General features: G+C 36.0%; 1 non-coding gene across 1 annotated transcript; it reads right to left on the bottom strand.

The window, feature by feature from the left end:
- Positions 1 to 8,913: 8,913 nt before the first annotated feature.
- LOC112798851 (small nucleolar RNA R71) lies at positions 8,914 to 9,021 on the bottom strand. The gene has a single exon (XR_003200448.1). It is a non-coding gene; the product is annotated as a small nucleolar RNA R71 (small nucleolar RNA).
- Between the last annotated feature and the right edge of the window lie 881 nt (positions 9,022 to 9,902).

Below are 9,902 nucleotides of genomic sequence, written 5' to 3' on the forward strand. Positions count from 1 at the left end.
TTAGATTTTAGTCCGGAAAATGTGAGGTTGGCATTCAACTTGCCCATGATGCAAGGAGATGCACGCCCCTACACTAGAAGGGTCAACTTTGATCAAAGGTTGGACCAAGTTCTTATGGACATATGTGTGGAAGGAGCTCAGTGGAAAAGAGACTCCAAAGGCAAGCCGGTTCAATTAAGAAGACTGGACCTCAAGCCTATGGCTAGAGGATGGTTGGAGTTCATCCAACGCTCCATCATCTCCACTAGTAACCGATCCGAAGTTACTGTAGATCGAGCCATCATGATTTATAGCATCATGAATGGAGAGGAAGTAGAAGTTCATGAAATCATCTCCCTTGAATTCTACAAAATAGCCGAAAAGTCCTCCACCATGGCAAGGCTAGCTTTTCCTCATCTTATTTGCCATCTATGTTACTCAGCTGGAGTTATCATAGAAGGAGACATCCCCATTGAGGAGGATAATCCCATCACTAAGAAAAGGATGGAGCAAACAAGAGAGCCCACTCATAGATCCCAAGAGACACATGAGGAAGCTCATCACCAAGAAATCCCGGAGATGCCTCAAGGGATGCACTTTCCTCCCAACAATTATTGGGAACAACTCAACACTTCTCTAGAAGATTTGAGTTACAATATGGATCAATTAAGGGTGAAACATCAAGAGCACTCCATCATTCTCCATGAAATTAGAGAAGATCAAAGAGCAATGAGGGAGGAGCAACAAAGGCAAGGAAGAGACATAGAAGAGCTCAAGGAAATCATTGGTTCTTCAAGAAGAAAGTGCCACAATCACTAAGGTGGACTCATTCCTTGTTCTTATTTCTCTATTTTTCGGTTCTTATGCTTAATGTTTATCTAGGTTTGTGTCTTTCCTACATGATCATTAGTATTTAGTAACTATGTCTTAAGGCTATGAATAATTCCATGAATCCTTCACCTCTCTTGAATGAAAAGTGTTTTTAATACAAAAGAACAAGAAGTACATGAGTTTCGAATTTATCCTTGAATTTAGTTTAATTATATTGATGTGGTGACAATACTTTTTGTTTTCTGAATGAATGCTTGAACAGTGCATATTTTTTATCTTGCTGTTTATCAATGTTAAAATTGTTGGCTCTTGAAATAATGATGAACAAAGAGAAATGTTACTGATGATCTGAAAAATCATAAATTTGATTCTTGAAGCAAGAAAAAGCAGTGAATAGCAAAAGTTTGCGAAAAAAAAGTGGCGAAAAAAAAGAAAAAGAAAAAGCAAGCAGAAAAAGCCAATAGTCCTTAAAACCAAAAGTCAAGGGTAAAAAGGATCCAAGGCTTTGAGCATCAATGGATAGGAGGGCCCAAGGAACTAAAATCCAGGCCTAAGCGGCTAAATCAAGCTGTCCCTAACCATGTGCTTGTGGCATGCAGGTCCAAGTTATAAACTTGAGACTGAGTGGTTAAAGTCGTGATCCAAAGCAAAAATAGTGTGCTTAAGAGCTCTGGACACCTCTAACTGGGGACTTTAGCAAAGCTGAGTCACAATCTAAAAAGGTTCACCCAGTCATGTGTCTGTGGCATTTATGTATCCGGTGGTAATACTGGAAAACAAAATGCTTAGGGCCACGGCCAAGACTCATAAAAGTAGCTGTGTTCGAGAATCAACATACTTAACTAGGAGAATCAATAACACTATCTGAAATTCTAAGTTCCTATAGATGCCAATCATTCTAAACTTCAAAGGATAAAGTGAGATGCCAAAACTGTTTAGAAGCAAAAAGTTACAAGTCCCGCTCATCTAGTTAGAACTAATATTCATTGATATTTTGAGATTTATAGTATATTCTCTTCTTATTATCCTATTTGATTTTCAGTTGCTTGGGGTCAAGCAACAATTTAAGTTTGGTGTTGTGATGAGCGGATAATTTATACGCTTTTTGGCATTGTTTTTAGGTCGTTTTTAGTAGGATATAGTTACTTTTAGGGATGTTTTCATTGGTTTTTATGCTAAATTCACATTTTTGGACTTTACTATGAGTTTGTGTGTTTTTCTGTGATTTCAGGTATTTTCTGGCTGAAATTGGGGGACCTAAGCAAAACTCTGATAAGAAGACTGACAAAAGACTGCTGATGCTGTTGGATTCTGATCTCCCTGCACTCGAAATAGATTTTCCGGAGCTATAGAACTTCAAACGGTGCACTCTAAATGGCGTTGGAAAGTAGACATCCAGAGCTTTTCAGCAATATATTACAGTCCATACTTTATTCGTGATTAGATGACGTAAACTGGCGCTCAACGCTAGTTCCATGTTGCATTCTGGAGTCAAACGGCAGAAACACGTCATGAACCAGAGTTGAACACCAAAAATGCGTTACAACTTGGCATTCAACTCCAAAAGAAGCCTTTGCACGTTTAAAGCTCAAGCTCAGCCCAAGCACATACCAAGTGGGCCCCGGAAGTGGATTTCTACATCAATTACTTACTTCTGTAAACCCTAGTAGCTAGTCTAGTATAAATAGGACATTTTATTATTGTATTAGACATCTTTTGACGTTTAGTTCTTAGACCATGGGGGCTGGCCATTCGGCCATGCTTGGACCATCACTTATATATTTTCAACGGTGGAGTTTCTGCACACCATAGATTAAGGGTGTGGAGCTCTGCTGTACCTCGAGTTTTAATGCAATTACTACTATTTTCTATTCAGTTCAGTTTATTCCTGTTCTAAGATATTCGTTGCACTTCACCATGATGAATGTGATGATCCGTGACACTCATCATCATTCTCACCTATGAACGCGTGACTGACAACCACTTCCGTTCTACCTTAGACCAGGTGCATATCTCTTGGATTCCTTAATCAAAATCTTCGTGGTATAAGCTAAAATTGATGGCGGCATTCATGAGAATCCGGAAAGTCTAAACCTTGTCTGTGGTATTCCGAGTAGGATTCAGGGATTGAATAACTGTGACGAGCTTCAAACTCGCGATTGTTGGGCGTGAAGACAAGCGCAAAAGAATCAACGGATTCTACTCCGACATGATCGAGAACCGACATATGATTAGTCATGCTGTGACAGAGCATTTGGACCATTTTCACTGAGAGGATGGGATGTAGCCATTGACAATGGTGATGCCTTACATACAGCTTGCCATGGAAAGGAGTAGGAAGGATTGGATGAAGGCAGTAGAAAAGCAGAGATTCAAAAGGAGCACAGCATCTTCATACGTCTATCTGAAATTCTCACCAATGATTTACATAAGTATTTCTATCTTTGTTTTCTGTTTATTTATTATTATTAATTTCGAAAACTATTATAATCATTTAAATCCGCCTAACTGAGATTTACAAGATGACCATAGCTTGCTTTATACCAACAATCTCTGTGGGATCGACCCTTACTCACGTAAGGTTTATTACTTGGATGACCCAGTGCACTTGCTGGTTAGTTGTGCGGAGTTGTAAAGAAAGTGCTGAGTTAGTAAATGCGCATGCCAAGTTGAATGCCATTATTAGAGATCACCATTTCGTGCACCACTCTTATAATAAAAATACTCAATATCTTTATTGTTGGTCAAACCAACCCTTAAAAGCAATTTTAATTGGCATCCTCAATACTCATATTGAGTTTTTCTAAAAAGATCACAAACATTAGTCATATTAAGGCCAATTATAAATTGTTTGAAACAAAATAAATCTCCAAAAATACTTGCAAGAACAATTTTTGCTAAAGCCATTTGGCTAATGGCATTCCAACTTCTAAAGTTGTTTAATTCAAAATATATTGCCCAATACTCCTACTAATTTAAATAAACTCTTTGATAGTCGTACTATCTTGCTTTGGGCATTATAGATCTTCTCAATATGTTTAATAATAAATAGTAGGTTGTCTTTGAAATTAGAACTCATAATTGTCAAAATAACCCATGTTGCAGTAAAGCAATGTTCCAAATTCTTCACAACTTCTAATCATTCTATAACTAAATGTACTGGAGAATATTATTTCAATAGGATTATCATGTCTATGATAACTCTTTCATACATAAGAACAATTCTCAATGTATAACCAATTTATTACTTTCAATTATGTCATACGAAAGATGGACATATTTAAAAAATATGAAAGTAAATTAAGAAATCTATATTTCTGTTAAAATTATTTAGAATCATGAATGAGTACCTTGGTTGTCAAGTTGTTACTCATACCTATTCCAAATAAACATGATTAAATTGTATCACATACAATTATAATCCCAAATAATTATCTGGTTGTCAGACAATTATTTAACTGAATTATATTTTATACCCCTAGGTAGTCTAGGTTCAAGCATAAAATTAATTCTCCTTATACATCATCATATGCATAAATAAATTCTATCTTTGAGTACAAGTGTCCTAGATGTCATGTTACTCCTTGTAAACAAGAGATAAATTTATTAATTTGGCAACCTCCTAACTTTTAGGATTTATCTCTATTGTTAGAGAATTTTTCATCAGTAGTCATGGATTAAATTTTATACTCCCAAGTTGTCTAGGTAAGAATATAAAATTAAATCCTTAATACATCAAATGTAGATACTGATTATTATCTTGAAAATAAAACTCCTGGTTGTCAGGCTGCTCTTTATAATCAAGAACATTAGAAAAACTAATTTCTAAAATTATAGTGTTCAAAACACATCAATCAAATCAAAATTTGATTTTTCATGTACTAACATTTAGCCTTAAAAAATTATCAAATCAAATTTGACCTTTATATATACACTTATATATATATGAAAAAACGAACAAAAGATATTTTGCATCTTATTCCTTTTATTGTGATCAAAATCACAATAAAATTTAATAAATAAATAAAATCAAAAAATATTTGATTATAAATATAACTTTTATATTTAAAAATGATAATTTAATCATAATTAAATAATTAAAATAAATTAACTATTAATTTATTAGAAAACCATCTCAATGAAAATACATACATCACATGCTTGAAAAATAATTTGAATTAATCCTATTAATTCACAACTTTAAAAAAATAGGAATAAAAATTTAAACACAAAAAAGCCAAAGCTCTGATACCACTAAAGGATTACCATGTGTTCATAACACACAACAGAAGAAAAGAAAGTAATCCTTAAAGATCTATTTTGTGCTTAAACTTTATTCCAATAATAAATATATAGTAGATCAGATCTAAATACCTGTGTACGTGATGAGCGGATAATTTATACACTTTTTGGCATTGTTTTTAGTATGTTTTAGTTAGTTTTTATTATATTTTTATTAGTTTTTAGTTAAAATTCACTTTTCTGGACTTTACTATGGGTTTATGTGTTTTTCTGTGATTTCAGGTATTTTCTGGCTGAAATTGAGGGACCTGAGCAAAAATCTGATTCAGAGGCTGAAAAGGACTACAGATGCTGTTGGATTCTGACCTCCCTGTATTCGAAGTGGATTTTCTGGAGTTACAGAAGCCCAATTGGTGGGCTCTCAATTGTGTTGGAAAGTAGACATCCTGGGCTTTCCAGCAATATATAATAGTTCATACTTTGCCCGAGATTTGATGGCCCAAATAGGCGTTCCAAGTCAGCTCAAGAATTCTGGCGTAAAACGCCGGAACTGGCACAAGAATGGGAGTTAAACGGCCAAATTGGCACAAAAGCTGGTGTTTAACTCCAAGAATAGTCTCTACACATGAAAGCTTCAATGCTCAGCCCAAAAACACACCAAGTGGGTCCGGAAGTGAATTTTTACGTCATATTTGTAAACCCTAAGCTACTAGTTCTCTATAAATAGGACCTTTTGCTATTGTATTTACATCTTTTGATCACTTTAGATCTTTAGATCATCTTTGGACGTCTAGTTCTTAGATTATGGGGGATGGCCTCTCGGCCATGTCTAGACCTTGTTCTTATGTATTTTCAACGGTGGAGTTTCTACACACCATAGATTAAGGTGTGGAGCTCTGCTGTACCTCGAGTATTAATGCAATTACTATTGTTCTTCTATTCAATTCAGCTTATTCTTGTTCTAAGATATTCATTCGCACCCAAGAACATGATGAATGTGATGATTATGTGATGCTCATCATCATTCTCACTTATGAACGCGTGCCTGACAACCACTTCCATTCTACAAGCAAATAAGGCTTGAATGTTTATCTCTTGGATTCCTTAATCAAAATCTTCGTGGTATAAGCTAGAATTGATGGCGGCATTCAAGAGAATCCGGAAGGTCTAAACCTTGTCTGTGGTATTTTGAGTAGGATTCAAGGATTGAATGACTGTGACGAGCTTCAAACTCCTGAAGGCTGGGCGTTAGTGACAGACGCAAAAGAATCACTGGATTCTATTCCAACTTAATTGAGAACCGACAGATGATTAGCCGTGCTGTGACAGAGCGCATTGAACATTTTCACTAAGAGGACGGGATTGTAGCCACTGACAATGGTGATGCCCAACATACAGCTTGCCATGGAAAGGAGTAAGAAGGATTGGATGAAGACAGTAGGAAAGCAGAGAGACGGAAGGGACAAAGCATCTCCATACGCTTATCTGAAATTCTCACCAATGAATTACATAAGTATCTCTATCTTTATTTTACGCTTTATTCATAAATCATCCATAACCATTTGAATCTGCCTGACTGAGATTTACAAGATGACCATAGCTTGCTTCATACCAACAATCTCCGTGGGATCGACCCTTACTCATGTAAGGTTTATTACTTGGACGACCCAGTGCACTTGCTGGTTAGTTGTGCGAAGTTGTTATAAAGAGTTGAGATTGCAATTGAGCGTACCATGTTGATGGCGCCATTGATGATCACAATTTCGTGCACCAAGTTTTTGGCGCCATTGTCGGGGATTGTTTGCGTTTGGACAACTGACGGTTCATCTTGTTGCTTAGATTAGGTATTTTTCTTCAGAATTTTTAAGAATAAATTCTAGAGTTTCAAGGTGATGTTTTCATCATCACCAAAGCTGATTGAGTCTCATCAATTTAGCTCTTGAATGCAATGTCCTACTGAAGCTTGGCTAGCCATGTCTAATATCTTTAGACTGCAGCTTTAGACTAACATTGCATGATTCCTGGAATTCTTATTAAAAATTTTGAATCTCTTTATATTTTTTTCCACTCAATTCTCAAAAAATCCAAAAAAATTTACAAAATCATAAAAAACCAAAAATATTTTATGTTTCTTGTTGAGTCTAGTGTCTCATTTTAAGTTTGGTGTCAATTACATGCATTTTTTGAATTCAATCATGTGTCTTCATTGATCTTCAAGTTGTTCTTGATGATTTCATTTCTCTGATCTTTAAATTGTCTTGTCTTGAGTGTTTTGTTGTTTCTCATATGCATTCTCAACTTGTTAATGTCAGTAGTATACAAACTTCTAAGTTTGGTGTCTTGCATGCATTGTTTATTTGATCTTAGTTTCATTTTGATTATTCCTCATTATTAAGAATCCAAAAAATTTTTAATTTGTGTCTTTTCAAGTCAATAATACAGAGAATTGAAGATTCAGAATATACAGCAGAGGAATTACACAGAAAAAGCTGGGCATTCAAAATGCCCAGTGAGGAAGGAAAACTGGCGTTTAAACGCCAGCCAGGGTGCCTGGCTGGGCGTTTAACGCCCAAAAGGGTAGCATTTTGGGCGTTAAACGCCAGAATGGATACCATTCTGGGCGTTTAACGCCAGGATGGCACAAGAGGGAAGATTTTGTTTTTAATTCAAATTTTTTTCAAGTTTCCATAATTTTTCAAAATCAAATCTTTTTCAAATCACATCTTTTCAATCATATATTTTCAAAATCAATTTCTTTCCATTTTTAAAAATACTTGCTAACAATTAATGATTTGATTCAACATTTCAAGTATGTTACCTTTTCTGTTGAGAAAGGTTTAATGTCTGAATCATATCTTTCAAATTTCTTGTTAGCCAACTCATTAATTTTCAAAATCAAATCTTTTTTAAATTATTTTTCAATCATATCTTTTTAAAACCATAACTTCTCAATCATATTTTTTTAATCACATCTTTTTCAAAATAGTTTTCAATCATATCTTTTTTATTTCTAATTTCAAAGTCTTTTTCAAAAATCACTTTATTTCCCTCCCAATCATATTTTTCGAAAATCATTCTTCAATTTTTCAAAATGTTTTTAAAATCTTCTTAATTTATTTTTGAAAATTTCTTCCCCTCTTCTCACATCGTTCTATTTATGGACTAACACTACTCCTCAATGCACAATTCGAACTCTATCTTTCTTGATAAGTTCGAATTCTTCTACCTCTTCCTTCTATTTTTCTTTTCCTCTGACACCTCAAGGAATCTCTATACTGTGACATAGAGGATTCCATACTTTCTTGTTCTCTTCTCTTTCATATGAGCAGGAGCAAAGACAAAAGCATTTTTGTTGAGGCTGACCCTGAACTTGAAAGGACCTTGAAGCGAAAACTAAGAGAAGCTAAAGCACAACTCTCTGTAGAGGACCTAACAGAAATCTTCAAAGAAGAAGACATGGCAGCCGAAAACAACAACAATGCCAACATTGCACGGAAGGTGCTGGGTGACTTTACTGCACCTACTCCTGACTTCTATGGGAGAAGCATCTCTATCCCTGCCATTGGAGCAAACAACTTTGAGCTTAAGCCTCAATTAGTTTCTCTAATGCAACAGAATTGCAAGTTCCATGGACTTCCATTGGAAGATCCTCATCAGTTTTTAGCTGAGTTCTTACAAATCTGTGACACTGTCAAGACTAATGGGGTTGACCCTGAGGTCTACAGACTTATGCTATTCCCTTTTGCTGTAAGAGACAGAGCTAGAATATGGTTGGACTCACAACCTAAAGAAAGCCTGAACTCTTGGGAAAAGCTAGTCAATGCCTTCTTGGAAAAGTTCTTTCCACCTCAAAAATTGAGTAAGCTTAGAGTGGAAGTCTAAACCTTCAGACAGAAGGAAGGTGAATCCCTCTATGAAGCTTGGGAAAGATACAAATAATTGATCAGAAAGTGTCCTTCTGACATGCTTTCTGAATGGAGCATCATAGGTATCTTCTATGATGGTCTGTCTGAACTGTCCAAGATGTCATTGGACAGATCTGCTGGAGGATCTCTTCATCTGAAGAAGACACCTGCAGAAGCTCAAGAACTCATTGAAATGGTTGCAAATAACCAATTCATGTACACTTCTGAAAGGAATCCTGTGAACAATGGGACGAATAAGAAGAAAGGAGTTATTGAGATTGATACTCTGAATGCCATACTGGCTAAGAACAAAATATTGACTCAGCAAGTCAATATGATTTCTCAAAGTCTGTCTGGAATCCAAGCTGCACTAGGCAGTACTAAGGATGCTTCATCTGAAGAAGAAGCTTACCATCCTGAGAACCCTTCAATGGAAGAGGTGAATTACATGGGAGAACCCTATGGAAACACCTATAATCCTTCATGGAGAAATCATCCAAATCTCTCATGGAAGGATCAATAGAGACCTCAACAAGGTTTCAACAATAATAATGGTGGAAGAAACAGGTTTAGCAGTGGCAAGCCTTTTCCATCATCTTCTCAGCAACAGACAGAGAATTCTAAGCAGAGCCACTCTGACTTAGCAACCATGGTCTCTGATCTAATCAAAACCACTCAAAGTTTCATGACTGAAACAAGGTCCTCCATTAGAAACTTGGAGGTACAAGTGGGTCAGCTGAGTAAGAAAGTTACTGAACTCCCTTCTAGTACTCTTCCAAGCAATACAGAAGAGAATCCAAAAGGATAGTGCAAGGCCATTAACATGGCCGAATTTGGAGAGGAGGAAGAGGGAGTGATCGCCACTGAGGAAGACCTCAATGGACGTCCACTGGCCTCCAATGAGTTCCCTAATGAGGAACCATGGGAATCTGAGGCTCACACTGA

Source organism: Arachis hypogaea, chromosome 4 (assembly GCF_003086295.3).
Source record: "Arachis hypogaea cultivar Tifrunner chromosome 4, arahy.Tifrunner.gnm2.J5K5, whole genome shotgun sequence".
NCBI classification, from domain to species: Eukaryota; Viridiplantae; Streptophyta; class Magnoliopsida; order Fabales; family Fabaceae; genus Arachis; species Arachis hypogaea.